General features: G+C 36.2%; 1 long non-coding RNA gene across 1 annotated transcript; it reads left to right on the forward strand.

Annotated features, from left to right (window-relative positions):
* Window positions 1–1,308: 1,308 nt before the first annotated feature.
* LOC143689684 (uncharacterized) lies at window positions 1,309–5,063 on the forward strand. Its single transcript, XR_013178889.1, has 3 exons — window positions 1,309–1,625; window positions 2,259–2,339; window positions 4,817–5,063. It is a non-coding gene; the product is annotated as an uncharacterized LOC143689684 (long non-coding RNA).
* The last annotated feature ends 14,256 nt before the right edge of the window (window positions 5,064–19,319 follow it).

A 19,319-nucleotide genomic window follows, 5' to 3' on the forward strand; every position in this document is an offset into this window, starting at 1 on the left:
AGGGCCCCTCCAAGTCCTTATAATACAAGGATCCCAGCCTCAGAGGGTGTCATGGTCAGGTTCATGTGTCAATGGGGGCTTCTCCTTCTTTGGAGAACACCTGCACTCATCTTCTGTCAAGCATGTACTTTCGCTACACATTAAGGTTTTGAGCTGCATACACTGGCTAGTCTTTGGATTATTTGGCGGTACATGCTGACTAGTCCTGTAGCTCTTTCCTGCAGCTGAGTCAAGAACCTTCCCAGTGCCAGCTCGTGGTTGAGTTCTCAACTTCTCCAAGAATTTCCGGGGCTCTCTGGCATCAAATTTTTTGACTGGACACACCGACGAGTCATTGAATTCTTTCCTGCGACTGAGTCAAGAACCCTCAGGGTGCCAACCTTTGTTTGAGGTCAGAATTTCCCCAAGAACTCCCGGACATTTTTGGTGTCACCATTTCATATGAGATTTCTTGGCTCCAACAAGTTTATTACCAATGACCTAAAGAATGGAGACTAGGAATTCCTGGAGAGCTTTCTCTATTTGAGGGGTTAGAGTTTAACGCCTGAAAGAAGAAGAGGGAAAAAATAAAATCGGGATTTTAAAATCACACATGGCCAGGAGGGGGCACTCTGATCCTCTGACAGTGAGGTCGGCTTTTCCCCTACTGGAAATTGGATACCACACAGCTGGGGCTGGATTAAGGCACCGGAACAGAAATCTAGCTTCATCATAACGATGAAATACTTCACAGCTCAAACTCTTTTGCAACACTACTTAACTTTAGAAGTATTAAGGAGCAAAATAATATAAAAACGTGGTGCATTAGTTGTGGCAAATAAACATTAGATCATTACACAAAATATTCCGAAAATAACACTATATGGTTTTCAAAACAATACTTTTTGTACGTATATGGAAGGTCATACATTCAATGTAGAAGTGATTTAAGACTATAATTTAGAGTGAACCCCAGAAGATGATGCCAAGATAGAGGGGACCTCCCGTTACAAGATGATAAATCCAAGTAGAAAGCCTATAAAGCGGTAGATTCTCCCAGTCATGCAAATCAGCACGGTTACTCCATTTATACCGTAAATTACACTGTAGTTCCTCGAGTGCTCTGATGCCCTACAGCGTATAACGTCCTTCTCCAATGCACCCAACTTCTTACTCTCAGAGAAAAATATGTGCCAGTATTCCTCCGGATATGTGTGTTAAGCCCCTTACGTGGAAAAGGGTCCATTCACAGCATCAAATGTGTGCTCCATACATTTAGAGACATTTAGAGTCCTTCTAACTCTAACATCACAGGACAATGTGACATTGCGGAGTTAGTCCTTACGGTTCAGCTCTTTTTGAGCCATAGATGGAGTAGATTTTAATTGTTCTATTGCAGAAGTTTGATTTGGGACCAGGAGCCAAACTTTTGGGTCTCCAGAGGGCGTAGCCAACCAGGCCACATTTGCATCTCCTTGACTTCACAATCTCGCTTTGCGTGTACAATGAACCGAAGGAGTAGATATTATCAACCCCATTACGCTGATGAAGCTGAGAAGAGGATATGCTGGGGTGGTGTTTTAGAATTGAAGTATTTGAAGGGTTTCTAAATATATTTCTTGTCGAGTTTACCTCCCAAATGTCAGGTACCTACTTTATTTAGTTTTTTTTTTGGGGGGGGGGTGAATGATCTAGGAAATGAACCGTGGTCTCCCGCATGGAAGGCGAGCATTCTACCACTGAACCACCCGGGCACCCTCTTTGTTGGTTCTTAGTTTAAATTATCACACAGAAGAAAAATCCCTAAAGTCAATGAGGGCCACTTTAATTGCCTTTGTCTGTCTTCTGTTTGTCTCCTTTTTCAAAACTGAGATTTTTCAAAAACCTCTAAGAAATTTTTGTGTTTTTGGACTTGCTGAGGATAGGATAACTTCACATTTGCATTTCAAATTTATCATGCTCTTGAACAAGCTGATGCTTAATATTTTTTTTAGACAGGTCTTCAATTTTTCCCAGTTGGAGCACATGTTTTGAATACATAAACATAAAAAGAACACTCATATAACTTACCTGCCGTTTCAAAAAAATTTTGCTATCCTAAAACTGGCTTTAAGGGGAAAAGAAATTACTATGGGGATAAGGTATGCCTTCCAGGGCATCAGAATGGGGGTGCCATCGGACCTTGGGAAAAGACCGAACCAGGAACCAGTCCTCTTTCTCTGTCCTTCCTCTCTGCTCATATCTGCACATCTGATTTGTTTTTCTCTCTCACTCTGCAGAATGTACCTCCCTGAACCACCTGACAGGAAACACGGTGAACAACATCTCTTGGGCTTTACATCTTACAACTTCAGCCCCAGGCAGGTACCGAGTTCACTCTCTCAGTTTCAAACCCAAAATCCCAAGGAAGAAACTCAGAAGCCCACATGGAACATGCTCCTTCCAGCACCAATCAATCTGGTCATGAATCAAGATCATTTTATTTTAAAAGTATGAATCAATCATTGTGGAGAGAGAGAGGGAGGGAGAGAGAGAGAGAGGGAACACACGTGCACACAGGCTGGGAAGGTGTTGCAGCTGCTGACTTTCCTGGTCTCTCTTTTGGGTTAAAAGTCAAGTTCTCAAACTATTACCTATAAATTGTTCTGCTTACTGGACTAGCCAGGAATAAGATGACTTCATATTCTAGTGAACTTCTAAATTGTATCAACACTTCGCTATTGTTATTGCTTTCATACAAGGCTATAACGTTTTTCCATGAGTTTGTATTGGGTTGATGAAGCAGCTGGATGACACTCACAGGTGCAGTACATTTTGAGTTGTCCGAACTTTTTGAATTGCTTGAATTTGAGTTGATCTCCCTTCTCAAAGATTTTGAAATGACAAACGGATACTCTAAAATACTAAGTAATACATAATGAATTCATAATATCTAAATCATCTACAAAGGTAGTGATGAAAGCATATGCCTCAAGTATTACTGAAAGGACAATATTAGCCATATCATTACTTGCTAACTTCTCAAAAATGTTTCCTGTCCGTCCACATCATGGAACTGCATTCCTATTTATATTTTTATTCTAAATCATAATCACTTGTAATCTTAAGGAAAATCTATTAGCTTGGTGATAACAGTAAAATAATTTGCTTTAAATAAGCCCCTATAACAATAGGCAAGATTGAAAGGTAAATGTGGAAATTCAGGCACATTATTATTAAAATAAACAAAAAAGATCATAATGAAAATAAAGTATTTCTAGACAAATAGATATTAAGCATTAACTTATGATGTGGAAATACAGCCCTAATAAGTTGATTTGCCAACAAATTTGCCTGTGCTATAAGCATGAACTATTATCAACTTTTAGTCTACTGTACATCATAAGTAAAAGAAATTCTTACCTTTCAAATTGCCAATACCCTTTTTCATCAGTCAGTGAGAAAGTCACTTCAAAAAATGAAGGGAGATGATTAATTTGGTAGATATGTGCATAGAATGATTTCCAATTTCATGGAAAATGAGTTCAGTAATAAAATTTGGAAAATAGAGCTATGATACAAGAGTCCAAAGCTCCCATTTTAATCCTGGACCCAACACAAAGCTATTGCATGACCTAAGGAGTCATTTCAGCATTCTGCAGCTCAGTATCAAATATTTCAAATGGATACAGTGAAAGATATTCTTATTAATGCAGCAAAATTTATATACAATGAAACACATAGATAGATCTTAAGTAACAATTTGATAAATTTTCACATATGCAAGCACCCATGTCACCGAGACCAAGTCAAGATATGAAACATTTCCATCACCCCAGAAAATTTCCTCCAGACATAGAATAATTTAAATATCTTTTAAATCTCAAGTAACTGTGTCATATGTAAATCTAGACTTCAATATGAATAGTAGCTGGCAGAATAGGTCTATGAGTCTGTTTTTCTGCTGACTAAAATACACATAGATAACTTTTATTTCTTAGGCCAGGATTTCTCAAACCCTCTTCTAAGAAACTTCCTGTGACAAATTAAAGTTCGGAGAGACAGCAACATAATAGCAGTCAGAAATTGGCCAGATGTAAGGCCCAAACACTCAGGAAACATCAGGTCAAAATTAAAAACATTTCTTTGCTGCAGGACTCTTCAGTGCCTTTTTTTCCCCTTAAGGTGATTTATGACTCTATCCCATGGAATATAAAGTGTTTCTGAAACATACTTTTGCCCAGAGATATCCACTTATATCACAAGGGAATTCAACTTGCCACCGAGACTTGAAAACTATCAAGGAAGGCTGACAATCACAAAGACATCAATTTCTACCTAGTTTTTGTCACTGAGATTTCCCTTGAAGCTGTTGCCTCTTCCCAAGTTAGTTCACACTCTCTAATTTTATAGGATAGATTGTCAAGAAGGAAAACAAATCTCCCCTCTCCTACAGACTTTGTGGTAAATGTGAGTCTAACAATTGTAGTTTTTGAAAATGTGATAGATAAGCTCCCTGACACCTCAATTATTCAAACAGCTTGGGACTCTTAGGTTATTATGGTAACTCTTAGGTTCACTTCTGACTATATGAGAACTGGGATTCTCTATAAATATCAGTCCTCAGTATTTATTATTATATCTTGCCTCTTTTTTAATATTTTTTTTATTAAAGAAGTTGTAGGTTTACAGAAAACCATGCATGAGCTACAGAATTTCCATATACCACTCTATTATTAACACTTTGCATTGGCGTGGTACATATGTTAAACTTCATAAAAGAATGTCTTTGTAATTGTGTTGGTAAGTATAGTACCTTGTTTACAATAGCGTTCACTTTTTCTTGTCTCTTTTTCAGATTATGCATTTTCTAAGATTTGGTCAGAAATTCATCTCTGCTGTATTCCATGCACTAAAATTGCATAAACTTGTGTGTACTCATCATAACATAGACATCTAAACTCTGCAGAAAGTTATTCTACAAATGGTCATAAGAAGTTTCTCTAGTTTATTAGGCATCAATTACCCAAACCCTGTTTCCTTCTCTTTGGTTTAATCTTTCCCCTTCTTTTCTCTTTATTTTCCTGACTTCTCTACACACTCAACTGCCCTAACACACACATACATGTGCACACATAAAAATCACATGTTATGCTTTATTCTGTGCATCTGTGTGTATGATATACACATTGTCGCATCTGTTTGTCCAGTGTCCCTCAAACTCAATTTAGGGAAGATTATTTTTTCCCCAGTTAATAATTTTAATACTATTCCCTTATTGATAGTTAGTCATTTGCTTACTCACCATGGTCTTATGAATGTTTCAAGTCAGACAAATTCCAATCTAATCTTTCCTATCTAGAGAAGAAGAGAATGTGGGGAATAACAGATAAACAAATCCTATGTTATATATTGTTTGCAATAAGTCTTGGAAGAAGAGACAGGAATCAATTTTGAAGGAATATTATTAAATCTTATTTTTCTACGAAACACCCTCAAGTTATCAACAATGGTAGCAAAGCTACCATATGAGTTTTGATTCCCTTGTGGGATGAAAGCATTCTATTGCAGGCTTTAGGGGAAGGGATTTTGTTTTGCTTCTGTTTATTTGCCATGTACTTGACCCATTCAACTCTGTAATGGATTTCAAACTCTTAAAAACAAATTTCTATTCAGGCTTTGGAAGACAAAGCACCCCTTACTGGAAAGGTTTTCTGTTTGTTTGTTTTTAATCCATCTTTTAGGTGAGCCTGTTTAAAATCACTGTAAGAGTTTTTGTGGAAAATCAAAGACCGTAGAATCAAACTTAAAATGAGATTTCGTGGCTTATAAGAACTGCATTGCAGGAGTAAAAGAGGAGAAGCGCTTACCAACCAGTAGCTGGGAGGCTTAACTCTCCAATTCTTAACATATCAAAAGTTCAGACTCCCTTATATTTATAAGGGAGACCTCAGTCCCCTCCTAGAAGGTCAGCGAAGCAGGAAGGGCCTTGTGACAGTAGATGGGGCAAGAAGACCACCCAACGCTTAGCTGGGCTGAAAGCCAGATGTCATACTCCTAACGAAGCAAGGGGACCTTGAGACTCACACTTGAAAGGGTCCCTATAATTTTCTGGCAAGACGTGAATGATATATTTTTTTCCCTAAGTTTTTGACTGTCTCTGACTACTGACATGCTGTGTCCCTTTACCCTGCACTTGATCTTAGCCAAAAAGCTGAGAAGCAATGTGTCCCTTTGCTCTTGACAAGCCAGTATATTCTTCATATCATATCATATCCAATGCCCCTTGAATCACTAAGATTCTCAAGTGAAAAGTAAATGAAGGAAGCTCATGTATCTGTGTAGGAGGACAAAACGCAACAATCAAAAGAAAACTGTTTATTTTAATTAATTTAATTAGTTAGCTCTATAAAAACGACAACCAATTTAGGTCACAGATGCAAAAGTGGCAGAGAAAACAGGGCATCTGGTATCCAGTCAAATGTTCTGTGACAATGATCTAATTGCATAAGTGATCTCACTGAATCTGCCTCAGAAGAAAAATCTGCAACTGTTTAATTAACGAGTCCAGGTTCAGGAGGTGAGGAAAATGTAAGCAGACATAACAGAGATGATCGCTTATCAACATCATCATCAAATAGTAGTCTGCTTCCTATAAAGACACATGTTTAACAGATTCGATGTTTTCATAAAAAGTGACAAAGCCATGCATAATAATATAAAAATGCACATGTGCATACCAGTTACTCAACAGCCTCACTCTCATATAGAATAACATAGGAATAAGTGGATAAATTGCATTAATTTGTCTCTTTTAACATAAATTGTGGGTTTATACTGTTTGAAAAGGCAACATCAAATTTCCAACTTATAACAAAACAAGAGGTAAGCTTCAAAACTTGCAGAATAATAACAGAGATTCATGTATTTTGACTGAGCAAAAAAAAAATACCTAATTTCTTTGTAATTTTAAATTTGGGTTAGTATAATTTATATTAGCTTAGGAACACCCTCCCTTTTTTGGCTTTGGTCTTGAAATATAGGGCATTAAATTATGCACAGATTATTGAAAGTGGCAAAGATCAAGAGCTCTGCAACCAGAAAACTTGGGTTGAAATCCAGGCTTTATGTGTAAAGCAAAAAGCCTTCTCAATGGAAAATATAGGTGGAAGATAAAATGATTAAGAATTATGATTGTGTCTCACAAAAGTAAAAAGCTATCACTGAACTTTATGAAATGCATGGGGCTACTTGCAGATAGTTTTCTATAAATGAGGGTAAAAATTACTTCTGGCTAACCCAGCAGACGTCACCAAAAGCCCTACTGACTGAACTAGAGATATATTTATTAAATATAACTATACAGTATTTTCTATGTGCCAGGCATTGCTGCATGGATTTTTACTTATTAATTTACATAATTTTAATAAAAAACATACAAAGATATTAGCAGGAATGGTGGAATAAGGACACTGAAAACCATTCCTCCATACCAACAACGAGAACATTGGCAAAAATAGAATCAAAGTCATAATTATCAGAACTCTGGAAATTAACTAAAGGCTTACAACAATAAAAAATAAAGCATTTATTCAAGAAAAACAGCTGAATCTTGGTAAGAACAGTTTAACTTCTTGGTAAGAAGCATTTAACTTCACTTAGCCCCATCTCTCGCTCCTCAGCTTCAATTAACCTTACTATGAAATCAAAGAACTCTAGATAATAACTTGAATCTCACAGAAAAAAATAAAAGTGCCAGTTTGGTTGACTGTATAGGGAAAATATACATATATATATTTTTAACATATATATATATGTTAAAAAAAGAAACAGTATAGATGTATCATTGGTTTGTAACTCCTTTTTTCTCCTATCTGATTTTTTAAAAACTGCATAAAGCAATATTTATAAATGTGTGTTGCTCGGCATATAATGTATAAAATGTAACTTGTATGTCAATAATAATACAACACAGAGAAGAAAGAATGGAACCCTAGAGGAACAAGGTTTTGTACGTTATTGGAAAACAGTTGTTATTCATTTGAATTATATTGTTCTAAATTAATATGCTAATTGTATTCCCCAGGACAACCCATAAGAAAATAACTAAAAAATATATAATAAAGGAAGTGACAAGGAAATTGAAATTTTATGCTATGGAATATCTATTTATCACAAAAGAAGGCAATAATGGAGGAATAGAGGAGCAAAAGAATCCTAAGATATAGAAAAAAACATATAGCAAAATGACAAAACCAAATCCGATCTTATCAATAATTGCTCTAAATATAAATGGATTAAACACTTCAATTTAAAAAACAGAGATTGGCAGAATTGATTAAAAAATCATGATCCAATAGTATGCTGTCTTCAAGAGACACATTTTAGATTTAAAGAAAAAAGTAGAATGATGTTAAAAGGATGCAAAAAGATAGATCATGTAAATAGCAACCAAAAGAGAGCTGGAATAACTATTATTAATATCAGAAAACATAGATTTTAAAGCAATTGCTCCCAGAGACAAAGAATGACAAGTTATAATTATTAAAAGGGGCCAACCCATTAAGAAGACATAACAATTATAAACATACATCACCCAGTAAACTCAAAATACATGAAGTGAAAACTGAGAGAATAGAAGAGAGAAATAGACAATTTAATGATAATGATTGGAGATTTCAGTATCCCACTTTCAGTAATGGATAGAACAAATGGAAGATTAGCAAGACAAAACTTGAACAACTGACATTATGCACCAAATAATCTTAACAGACATATATAGCATTTTTCTTATATTCATATTCAGCAACCTCCAGAACAGACAAAATGTCAAGTTATAAAATAAATTTCAATACATTTTGAAAGTTTAAAATTATGCAATGTTCTCTGACCACAATGGAATAAATTAGAAGTCAATAATAGAATGAAATTTAGGGAGTTTGCAATATGTGGAAATTAAAGAATATATTCCTAACTAATCAACATGTCTGTGGTAGTTAGGTTCAGGTGTCAACTTGGCCAACTGATGATGCCCATTTGTTCTGTTTATGGTGGACTTAAATAATCAGTATGTGAAATTAGTCTACGGCTGATTACATCTGTAACTGACTAAGGGGAATGCCTTAGTCAATGAGTGAGGTTTAATTTAATTAGCTGTAGGCTTAAAAAAGATCAGAAGAGAGCTCAGTAGCACTCACAGCTCAGCCCAGATATTTGGAGATGTGGAAAGGAATTGCCCTGGGGAAAACTGTAGGAAAATAGAAGCCAGGAGAGAAGGTCAGCAGAGGTCACTGTGTGCCTTCCCATGTGACAGAGAAATTCAAATGAGAGCTAGCTGCATTTCCTCTGAAGAACTACAAATTTTTAGCTAAATAAATCTCCTTATTAAAAGCCAATCATCTCTGGTGTGTTGCATTCTGGCAGCTTAGCAAACTAAAGGAGAGCATGGTACCAGGGGTGGTTCTTGAGAAACAGAATCTTAAAAATGGGTTTTTACAATTGGTTTTCTATTCTGACTAGACTCAGAAGCACTAATAACCCTGTTTCCAGATGGCACTGACAGTCCATGGGGTGAGTTGGCAAATGAGATATTCAAAATATCACCATTAGGTCACCAGGGCCCTGCTCCCCAAATCTATGCACCTACACAGCCACATCTTCCCCACCACTGGCTACCCATTCTCACAGACACCAGCATAGCATCCCCAACCTGCACCTATACCCGCATTGCAATGCATCTCCACACTATTGTGCCCCATCCTGCTCCATATCCATCCCTCAAATACAAGGCTTTAGACTATTGAAAGATATCAACTTCCAAAGTAAGCCAATCATGACATTTACATTCCTCGAAAGTAACAGAAGATCACTAAGCATATCACAATGCAAACAAATATAGCCTAATGACCAAATTAAAACACCAGAGGAGACACAAACATTGGAACAACTGATCAAAGATGTTCATATAAGTCTAGTAAATAAAATAAATGGATGGCATTCTAATTTGCTAGCTGCCAGAATGCAATATACCAGAAACAGAATGACTTTTAAAAAAGGGAATTTAATAAGGTGCTAGTTTACAGTTCTAAGGCTGAGAAAATGTCCCAATTAAAGCAAGTCCATAGAAATATTCAATCTAAGGCATCCAGGAAAAGATACTTTGGTTTGAGAAGGCTGAAGAAGTTCAGAGTTTCTCTCTCAAGTGGAAGGGCACATGGCAAACACAGTCAGAGTTTCTTTCTCATCTGGAGAGGCACATGGTGAACATGGTGTCATCTGCTAGCTTCTTTTCCTGGCTTCCTGTTTCATGAAGCTCCCTGGCAGGCATTTTCCTTCTTCATCTCCAAAAGTCACTGGCTGGTGGACTCTGCTTCTCGTGCTATGTTATTCTGCTCTGCCCTCTCTGAATCTCTCTCATTCTCCAAAATGTTTCCTATAAGGACTTCAGAAACTAATCAAGACCTACCCAGATGGGTGGAGACATGCCTCCAGCTAATCTAGTTTAACAACCACTCTTGATTAAATCACATCTCCAGGGAGATGATCTAATTACAGTGTCAAATATACAATACTGAATAGAGAATAGAAGAAACAGCTGCCTTTAAAAAATGAAATTAGGATTAAAACATGGCTTTTCTAGGGTATATGCATCATTTCAAACCAGCACAGATGGCTAATGATATAAAGGAAATCAAGAAGATACTAGAAGAGCATAGAGAGGAATTTGAAAGAATAAATAGAAAAATAGCAAATATTACAGAGGTTGAAAATGCCATAGACCAAATCAAAAGCATACTAGAGATACACAACAGCAGATTTGAAGAGGCAGAAGAAAGAATAAGCAAACTAGAGGATAGGATAACTGATTTCAAACATTCAAAACAGCGAATGACAAAAAAAAAGATGGAAAATTTTTAATTGGATCTTAGGGAAATGATGGACAAAATAAAATGCACAAATATAAGAATCACTGTGGTCACAGAAGGAGAAGAGTAAAGGGCTAGGAAGATTAGCTGAGGATATAGTGAGGGAAATCTTCTCAACCCTTGTAAAGGACATAAATATACAAGTCAAAAAAAAAACCTCAAAGAACTCCAAATAGAATAAATCTGAATAGGCCTTCTCCAAGATACATATTAATCAGTCCCTCAGTATTGAAAAGAAGCAGAAAATCCTGAGAGCAGCAAGAGAAAAACAATCTACTACCTACAAGGGAAACCACATAAGGCTGAGTTCAGACTACTCAAATGGCACCATGGAGGTAAAAGGCAGTGGCATGATATATTTAAGATCCTGAAAGAGAAAGACTTTCAGCCAAGAATTCTGTACCCATCCAAATTGTCCTTCAAAACAAAAGAAGAGATTAAAATTTTCACAGACAAACAAATCCAGGAAGAATTTGTCAACAAGAGACGAGCCCTACAAGAAATACTGAAGGAAGTTCTACGAGTTGAAAAAAAAAAAAAAAGACCGGAGAGGAAAGTCTGCAGGAGGGCACAGAATTGAAGAATACCAGAAAGGGTAACTTAAAGTATAAAAAAGAGAAAGAGGGAAAAGAATATATAGATCTGGCAAATAAAATCCAAAAGTTAAGATAGTGAATTCAAGAAACACCTTTTCAGTAATAACTTTGAATATTAATGAACTAAACTTACTGATTAAAGATACAAGGCAGGCCATGGTGGCTCAGCAGTCAGAGATCGCACTTGTCATGCCAGAGACCTGAGTTTGATTCCCAGTGCCTGCCCATGCAAAAAAAAAAAAAAAAAAAAAAAAAGAGATACAGATTGACAGAATGGATTAAGAAATATAATCTGGCTATATGCTGCTTACAAGAGACTCGTCTTAGACACAAGGATACAAATAGATTGAAAGTGAGAGGATGGAAAAATATGCTCCATGCAAGTTGTAACCAAAAGAAAGTAGCTATACTAATATCAGACAAAATAGACTTTAAATGTAAAGACATCATAAGAGACAAAGAAGGATACTACATATTAATTAAAGGGACAATTCACCAAGAAGAAATAACAATCATAAATGTTTATGCTCCCAATCAGGTGCCCTAAGTTACAAGAGACAGACATTGTCAAAACTGAAGGGAGTGATAGATGTTTCAACAATAATGGTAGGAGACTTCAATACAGTGCTTTTCTCTATGGATAGAACAACCAGACAGAAGGTCAACAAGGAAATAGAGAAGTTAAACAACTTGATAAATGAATTAGACCTAGCAGATATATATATAGGTCATTACACCCTCAAAACACAAAGTTATATATTCTTCTCTAGTGCTTATGGAACGTTCTCCAGAATAGATCATATTCTGGGGTACAAAACTGGTCTTTATAAATTTAAAAACATTGAAATTATTCAAAGCACTTTCTTTGATCACAATGGAATGAAGCTGGATATCAATAACTACCAAAGAACAAGAAATATATTCACAAATATATGGAGATTAAATAACATACTCTTAAACAACCAGTGGGTCAAAGAAGAAATTGCTAGAGAAATCAATAGCATTCTGGAGACAAATGTAAATGAGAATGCAACATATCAGAACCTATGGGATGTGGCAAAGGCTGTGCTGAGAGAGAAATTTATTGCTCCAAATGCCTATATTAAAAAACAAGAAAGAGCAAAAATTGGGTACTTAACTTCTCACCTGAAGGATTTTGAGAAAGAATAGCCAATTAACCCCAAAGCAAATAGAAGAAGAGAATAACAAAGATTAAAGCAGAGTTAAATGAATGGGAGAACAAAAGAACAATAAAATCAAAAGTGAATTCTTTGTGAAAATCAATAAAATTAATGAGCCACTAGCAAGACTGACAAAGAAAAAGAGAAGATGCAAATTAACAAAATCAGAAATCAGAAGGGGTGCATTACCACAGACCCCGAATAAATAAAATAAATCACAAGAGGATACTATGAGCAACTATATGCCAGCAAACTAGACAAATTAGATGAAATGGATAAATTCATAGAAATACACAAACAAGCTACACTGACTTCAGAAAGAAAAAGAAGATCTCAACAAATCAATCACAAGTAGATAGATTCAGTCATCAAAAATCTTCCTACAAAGAAAAACCCAAGACCAGATGGCTTCACAGGAGAATTTTATCAAACCTTCCAAAAAGAACTAACACCAATTCTTCTCAAACTTTCCCCCAAAAAATGAGGAAAAAAGAGCACTAAGCTAATATCATTTTAATACAAAAACCAGGTAAAGATGCAATAATAAAGGAAAACTAGAGGCCAATCTCCCTAATGAACATAGATGCCAAACATTTAAACAAAATACTAGCAAACCAAATCCAACAGCACACTAAAAAATAATACACATGACCAAGTGGAGTTTATACCAGGAATGTAAGGATGGTTCAACACAAGAAAATCAATTAATATAATTCAGCACATTAACAAATTGAAAGGGAAAAATCACATGATTATCTCAATTGATGCTGAAAAAGCATTTGACAAAATTCAACATCCTTTTCTGATAAAAATACTTTAAAAGGTAGGAATCAAAAGTAACTTCCTCAATATGATTAAGGGCATATTTGAAAAACTGCCAGCATCATACTCAATGGAGAGAGGCTGAAAGCTTTCCTCCTAAGATCAAGAATGAGACAAGGATGCCCTCTGTCACCACTATTATTGAACATTGTATGAGGAGTTCTAGCTATAGCAATTGGGCAAGACAAAGAAATTGGCAGGCATCCAAATTGGAAAGGAAGAAGTAAAACTTTTTGCTACTTGCAGATGACATGATATTATTCTTGGAAATTCCTGAGAAATCTACAACAGAATTATTTAAGCTAATAAACAAATTCAACAAGGTGACATGATATAAAATTAATGTGCAAAAATCAGTAATGTTTCCATACACAACAATGACCTAACTGAGGAGTCATTAAGGAAAAAATTCCCTACAAAATAGCAACTAGAAGAATCAAGTACGTAGGAATGAACTTAACTAGAATGTAAATTGTTTGTACACAGAAAACTATATAACATTGCTAAAAAAAAAATCAAAGATCTAAATAGGTGGAAAGATATTCCTCGCTCATGGATAAGAAGGTTAAATAGAGTTAAGATGCCAGTTGTATCCAAATTGATCTACCAGTTCAGCAAAGTGCCAATCAAAATTCCAACAACCTACTTTGAAGACTTGGAAAAGCTAGTTACCAAATTCATTTCGAAGGTAAAGAGACCCTGAATAGCTAAAAGCATCCTAAAAAAGAAGAATGAAGTGGGAGGATTAATACTTCCTGACTTTAAAACTTATTATACACCCACAGTGGTCAAAGCAACATGACACTGATACAAAGGTAGATGCATTGACAATGAAATCAAATCAAGAGTACAGAAATAGACCACAAATCTATGGTCAACTGATTTTTTACAAGGCCCCTAAATCCACTGAACTGGGACAAAGTACCCTTAATACATGGGCATGGGAGAACTGGATATCAATAGCCAAAAGAATGAAAGAGGACCCTTATTTTACACCCTATACAAAAATTAACCCAAAGTGGATCAGACACCTAAATATAAGAACTAGCACCATATAGCTTCTGGAAGAAAATGTAGGAAACACCTTCAAGACCTCAGAACAGGAGGTAGCTTCCTAAACTCTGCACCTAAAGCACAAGCAACATGACAAAAAAATAGATAAATGGGAACTCCTCAAAATCAAATGTTTCTGCACCTCAAAAGACTTTGTCAAAGAGGTGAAGAGGCAGACAACTCAATAGGAGTAAAATGTTTGGGAATCACACATCAAACAAAAGTTTGATATCCTGTGTACATAAAGAAATCATATTGCTCAACAACAGAAGAACAAACAACACAATTATAAATGTGCTGAAGATATGAGCAAGCATTTTTCTGAAAAGCGAAAACAGATGGCTCAAAAGATACTTGAAGAGATGCTCATTTTCATTAGGTATAAGTGAAATGGTAATCAAGACTACAAAGAGATACCTCCTCACACCTATAAGAATGGCTGCTATTAAACAAACAGGAAACTATAAATGTTGAAGAGGATGTGGGGAAGTTAGGACACTTATGCATTGCTGATGTGAATGTATAATGGTACAGCCACTATGGAAGACAGTTTGGTGGTTTCTTAGTAAAGTACATATTGAGTTGCACTATGACCCAGCAATAGCACTACTTGGTATATACCCAGAAGAGCTGAAAGCAATGAGATGAACAGATATTTGCACACTGATGGTCATCGCAGCATTATACATGATCACCAAAAGATGGAAACAATTCAAATGCCCATCAAAAGACAAGTGAATTAACAAAATGTAGTATATACATAGGATGGAATATTATGCAGGAGTGAAATGAAATGACATCCTGAAGCACATGACAAGATGGATGAGCCTTGAGGACATAATGCTAAGTGAAATAAGGCACACACAAAAGGACAGATACTGTGTGACTCCTTTTATGATGATGGGAAAGGTAAAATCAGAGGCTTATAATACAGAATATAGGGAACTTAGAAATGGGTGAATGATTAGCTAATGAGGTTGAACTCAAATGTAAGGGAATAGATAGAAGTGAAGGGGGTTCACTAGTGGGTCTATAAGTAACATTACCATATTGAACAGGAACAAAAGTTACAGGGGTTGTGTAGACCTATGTTTCCCACTGATTAATACTAGAACTATAAATTAGTTCTTGCAAAAACTCTTTCAAAAATGAGATTCATGGGCGGGCCGCGGTGGCTCAGCGGGCAAAGTGCTTGCCTGCTATGCCGGAGGACCTCGGTTCGATTCCCGGCCCCAGCCCATGTAACAAAAACAAAGAAACAAAATACAATAAAACAAGAAAATGTTTAAAGATGTTTCCCTTTCTTCCTTCCTTCCTTCCTTCTATCCTTCCTTCCTTCTCTCTGTCTTTCCAAAAAAAAAAAAAAAAAAAAAAAAAAAAAAAAAAAAAAATGAGATTCATGTGCATAGAGTGTTTAAGTCCAGGGTACAGGGGGAAAACTGCTATTACATGCTCTGGGCTGTGTTTAACAGGGACACATCAGCAGTACCACAGCAGCAGCAGTGGTAAATAATGGGGTAAGGGACAAGAGTTAAGAGGAAGTTTAGATTTCCTATCTGGTGAGGGTATGCATATTGGTTATCTTTCTCCTGGGAACAATGAAATTATCTAGAATTGAAAGTGCTGATGGACTGTGGACTTTGAGCATTACACATGATGCCTAATGAATGCAGGTGGCTGAAGGATGCACTGACTGAGAAGTAGATTGGTGAACAATGGTGGACACATATGATTGAATATTGTGCTGCTACAAAAAGGAATGGAGTCATGGGGCATGTAATGATGAGAATGAACCTGTGGACCATTTGATGAGGAAATAAAGCCGGAAACAAAAGAACAACTATGATATGATCTCTTTCAGGAAAAGCTTATATGGAAACAGGGGCCTAGATTGTAAGCTCTTATAGCAGGCACATTTAGTCCAGAATGGTAATTGTTATTTCTGAATTTTGAGAGGCTGTTTTATATATCTATAACCTGGTATTTGGAGATAGGGACAAAGCTGATCATGTCGGGACTAAAGTGGTTCAGAACACAGTGGTAAGGAAGACATTATCTGTGTTTTAGAACCACACCTATTCTTTGAGACCAAAGGAAGAAAGGTTTATTTTGTCCCAAACCTTAATTTTCTCTAGCACATAATCTAACTCAACCGGTCTGGATAGTTCATTTGAACAATTGAAACACAGGGAGCTCAGAATAAGAATGAGTGCCTTTAATCCTTTGTAGCTTAATGTAATGCCCTAAAATATATTAAGCAAATAATCAAAAAGTATTGGCAAAGTCCTTTGAGGGATAGAAGACAAAATATGGAACTATTGAACTTTACCATCAGGGAATCTCCTGATACTGTGTCAAACATTAGGGACACCCAAATCAATAAGCCAAGCCTTTGATCTTTTTTTATTTTTTATTTTTATTGACAGAACATAGCAACATACAAACATGAACATTCTTATCATACGAACATTCCATTCTTGGTATATAATCAATGACTCACAATATCATCACACAGTTGTATATTCATTACCATGATCATTTCTTAGAACATTTACATCATTCCAGAAAAAGAAATAGAAAAGAAAAGAAAAAAATCATGCATACAGTACCCCTTACCCATCCCTCTCATTGACTGCCTAGTATTTCCATCTACCCAATATATTTTAACCTTTCTTCCCCTATTTTTTCTCTACCCCTTACCACTTCCTTTTATTAATCATTAGTATTTCAATCTACTCAATTTATTGTAATATTTGTTCCTCTTATTATTTATTTATTTTTAATCCATATGTTTTACTCATCTGTCCATACCATAGATAAAAGGAGCATCAGACACAAGGTCTTCACAATCATACAGTCACATTGAGAAAGCTATATTATTATACAATCATCTTCAAGAAACATGGTTAGTGGAACACAGCTCTACAATTTCAGGCACTTCCCTCTATCTCTCTAATACATCTTAAACTAAGGGGATATCTATATAATGCATAAGAACAGCCTCCAGGATAACCTCTCAACTCCGTCTGAAATCTCTCAGCCACTGACACTTTATTTTGTCTCATTTCTTTCTTCTCCCTTTCACTCAAGAAGGTTTTCTCAATCCCTTAATGCTCCCAGCTCATTCTAGGATTTCTGTCCCACTTTACAAGGGAGGTTTACACACCTGGCAGTCATGTCCCATATAGTGAGGGGAAGTGCAGTGAGTTTGCTTGCCATGTTGGCTGAGAGAGAGAGATAAAAGCCCTTGATCTTGAGGCTTACTCGTGTGAAGCTTATGTAGGTAGCAGAGAAGCTTAGCCTACCTATAGGTATACCAAAAGTTATTACTGGAGGACCTCTTTGACGCTCAGATTTGGTCTCACTCTCTCTAAGCTCAACTCTGCAAGTGCAATTATTGCACTCCCCACTACATGGGACACAACATCCAGGGGTGAAGCTCTCCCTGGCAGCATGGGAGATGACTAGAAGTAAAAGGCTAAAAGTGTGGAATTGTAATCCGTACCAAAGTCTGAAATCTATTCTACAACTAATTGTTGTGTTGTGCTTTGAAATTTATTGCTTTGTGTATGTTATTTTTTTCACACAAAAAAGAAAAAGTTGATTGTGATGATAAAAAATATTTATTTCTTCTAGCCTCCTGTATTCCATAGCAGATAGAAGGAAAAATCTAAGAGAATGGTATGGTAGCCCATGACAAACTCTGGGATCTGTTCTGTAACTACTTGTTGAAGGGTGCTTTGAAAACTATTGCTTTTTTCTTTCTTTGCTTTGTATATATGTTATGTCATATAGTTATTACTTATCATATTATATTATGTATATATATGTTATATTATATATTATAAATTATATTTTATGTAATTGAAAAAGTTAAAAAAAATAAGAAAAAAATCACCATTAGATTCTCCTAATTGTATGATTATGCAAGGCAAGGATCTAAGTAAGAATGTTTTTGACACCTTCACAGAGTTTTTTGGAATTAAGAGGTGTTGTGATGTGGCTGGTTGTTGTTAGATATGCTGGATACAGTGGTAAGTGAAAGGGATGAGCTGAAGACTTCAAATTTGTGTGTTAAGTGCCATATTAATGATGTAAAAGTTTTCATGTGTGCCCTGAAAGAGAAAATCTTATTTCCTGTGGTCACAGACTTGAGATCTCTGAAAACCAGACACAGAGCCTCATTGTGTGAGGAGCAGATTTACAATATAAACTAAAATCTTAAACTTGCAGCATATCTGCCATTAAAGTAAGGGCTTTGATTGGAAAAGAATGGGATCCTGAAATGTGGGACGGTTATATAGGATTTGATAATGACAGCAGTAGGGAGATGGGATCCCTGGAATCTGCTGAGCCTTTGCTAGATAGACCTGTAATGGACTGCCCTGAAGAAAGAGCTTCTCAAACTCCAGCCTTCCTTGAGAAAACAGCTTCCTGGCCTCTAGTCTCCCAAGCGGAGTCTGCCATCCAACCTCCACCTAATGAGATTAACCCTTTAATGCCTGCTAACCCTGAAACCACCTCCCGTAGGGAAACGGCCCCCACTCCTCTGTCTGGAGTGACTGATCTTGTTTCACCAGCTAAAACTGCAATGGAATGCCCTGAGGTAATTGGCTTGAAAGACACTTCTGTCTCTTTTCATGATCCACTCCCATCAACCTTCTTTGTGTCAAGACCTATAACTATACTAAATCACAACGGACCCCAAAAGGTGAGGTGCAAAGTGTGATACATGAAGAGGTACACTATACTCCAAAAGAATTGCATGACAAAGGAAGAGATGT

This window comes from Tamandua tetradactyla, chromosome 7 (assembly GCF_023851605.1).
Source record: "Tamandua tetradactyla isolate mTamTet1 chromosome 7, mTamTet1.pri, whole genome shotgun sequence".
Lineage (NCBI taxonomy): Eukaryota > Metazoa > Chordata > Mammalia > Pilosa > Myrmecophagidae > Tamandua > Tamandua tetradactyla.